The sequence below is a fragment of the Marmota marmota genome, unplaced genomic scaffold, assembly GCF_001458135.2.
Source record: "Marmota marmota marmota unplaced genomic scaffold, marMar, whole genome shotgun sequence".
In the NCBI taxonomy this organism is placed as follows: Eukaryota; Metazoa; Chordata; class Mammalia; order Rodentia; family Sciuridae; genus Marmota; species Marmota marmota.
The window spans coordinates 7,509,413-7,512,465 of NW_026000240.1; positions in this window are offsets into that span (position 1 = coordinate 7,509,413).

The following is a 3,053-nucleotide window of genomic DNA, read 5'->3' on the forward strand; positions in this document are numbered from 1 at the left end:
ATTAGTGCATTTGTTTATACTTCTTGTTTTAAACACTGTATAACAATATTTATTGCCTGATGATCCATTGAGATTGTGTCAAAAAAAAAAAAAACTAAGAGAACTAAAAAAACTAGGGCTAGATCAGGTTCAGCATGAGTTGAGGCTCTAATAATAATCCTGGTCTCCATCTTCTGGCTCTGCCTCTTCCAGTGTGGCATAATTCAGTCCCTGGGAGGAGGCCCCTTGCAGCTTCAGATTTATGTCATCTAGCACCCAGTACCAGAGAGGGTCAGCTTCCCTGATGGGTAGGACAAAAGTCTTGGAAGTGTATTTTATTAGCCCTTTTGGGCTGACTTCAATCAAATGCCTCCTCTGAACTAAGAATCACTGTGCCAAGGGATGAAATGCACTGATTGATTTATCCCGAGTCACTTCTTTACCTCTAGAATAGGGTAAAATACATGGACAAAGAGTAGAAGAGGAATGGTATTCTCAAAGGAAACTAGTGTCATTACCTGAAATGCAGGAAAGAATGCTGGACGAAAAAGGAATTGGTGTACTGCATATCATGACATTAAAAAATGCTATGAAGTCCGGGCTGGGAGTGTTATCAGTCAATGGCAAAGATGCATGCTTTGCATGTGCAAAGCCCTGGGTTCAATTCCAACACAAAAACAACAATAACAACAACAAACCTATAAAGTCCTTTTTCTATCAAGCTCATGATAAGTAGAGAGAGTAACATAAATCATAGTGTATGAATATAATGTGAAAGTTTATACTATCAATTTACAGAATTTTCTAAAATTAACTTTTAGGATATTGTGTGGGTCTAGGACCTTTAGCTAACAGAATAGGCTACATTAAGTTGCTCTAGCTACATCAATCAATTAATAAATATTTAGTAAATATTTCCCCAAGTAGCTGATGAAAGCATCTTGCCACAGATCTTCTCAATGATTAGTCAATATGTCATAATGAATGATTAATTAGCCATAATAAATACTGTAGACATCGTTTTCTGCCACAGTAATTTTCACGGTAACTTCCACTAAGAACAATAGACTAATATATCCATTACAAAACATAAAAAAAACATGAAATAAACAGGATGTGGTGCCTCATGCCTGTAAGTCCAGTGACTATGAAGGCTGAGGCAGGAGGATCACAAGTTCAAGACTAGCCTGGACAACTTAGTAAGACCCTGCTCAAAATAAAAACTAGAAAGCACTGAGAATGTAACTCAGTGGTAGAATGCCTCCAGAGGCATTCAATCTCCAGGATGCAAAATTTTTTAAATTACAAAATTTTTTAAAAAGAAAATGAGGGCTGGGGATATGGCTCAGTTGGTAGAGTGCTTGCCTCGCATGCACAAGGCCCTGGGATCAAGCCCCAGCACCCCTGCCCGCCCCCTACAAAAGATGAATTAAAGATAAAATAATCAATGTTTTTAAAATACTTCTTTATTTTACTTATTAATGGTCCAAAAACTTGTTTATCTCATAGGAAAGATAAATTTAGTGAGTGTGATGGCATTACTTCATTTAGAAATTATTTGCTTAAAATTTGTGATAGAATATTGAGAGTCTGATTCTAGGTCCAGTTCATTTTGATATTTGGGTTTTTTTAATATTTATTTTTTAGTTTTCGGCGGACACAACATCTTTGTTTGTATGTGGTGCTGAGGATGGAACCCGGGCCACACGCATGCCAGGCGAGCGCGCAACCACTTGAGCCACATCCCCAGCCCTTGGTTTTATACATTTAAGAGCTTAATAAAAATAACTAATTGTTAGAGACTGCATTGCATGCCTCAAAAATTCGTACTTTGAAGCCCTAACTCCCAATGTTACTGTATTTGAGGACAGGAGGTAATTAAAGCTAAATTAAGTTGTAAGGATAGGGTCCTTATCAGGTAAGACCTGTGTTCTTATAAGAAGAGGAAGAGACATCCAAGAAAAAGCCACATGATGACCCAGAAGAGAGTCATGTGAGCCGAGGAGAGAGGTCTCAAGAAACTTAGTCTCTTGCTGGCACCTTGGTCTCCAGAACTGTGAACTAATAAATATGTTGTTTAAACCACCAGTCTAGGGTATTCTGTTAGGCAGCTCTGGAAGATGAATGCACTCACAAGCGCACACAGGTCTTGCTGGAAGATGTGTGCTATGGGTTCACTCAGAAAATTATGACCTCATTTTTCAGTCTCATTTTTTGGTCCTAGAAACCAGTTTTGCAAAGGTTTTGTTGAAATCTGACTAGTAAATTTACATCTGCCTTGTAAATCACTTATTCATCAATTTAAAGTTGTTGCATTTTTATATTTTAAAAAACGAGTAAATAAACCATTAGAACTCTTAGTTGGAAGATTTTTAAACAGGTTAGAATATTGTGCTGTTTTTCAAATGCGCATATATGAAAGGTTTATAGGTGCTACGCTTTTATTATTTTGAATAACAAAATCACTTAATGATAAAACAGTCCAAATTATCCAATTTCAAAATATTTTATCCACAACATTCTTGTCTTAACGAGCAATTATTTTATTACTCCTTAGTTTCATCACATTTCATCTTGAAGTGACAGATTGTGTGTGAATTTATTTTAATCTGATAGGAAGCATTCTGCTTGTTGTCACATAAAAAAGATAACAAATTGGGGACAGCTGTCTTTAGGTCAAACAATGATGCATATTTTCAAGTTTAGCAACATTTAAGACCTCTGTCTCAAAATCATCTTTGAGTCTTAATGAAATATAAAATATTTTGATTGTCATGCCCACATCATTATTAAGTATTACAAATATTCTGCTATATTTTAACTTATAAAACTTATTAACCACATCAATGACTTTCTGTAACATTATGTGCCCTCTGACCTCAGTGCCTTTGCTGCAGCAGTTCCTCCATGGATGGTGCAGTGAAGATTTCACATGTGAGCCTCACTGTGGAACCTTGCCCAAATCCTTCCACTCCTACGTGGCTTTACTTGCACCGTTCTTCCAGAAAATATTGTTTTCATTAAAGATGCAATGTATTATTAAGAATGTTTCTCTCTCAGTATACCCTTCCTAG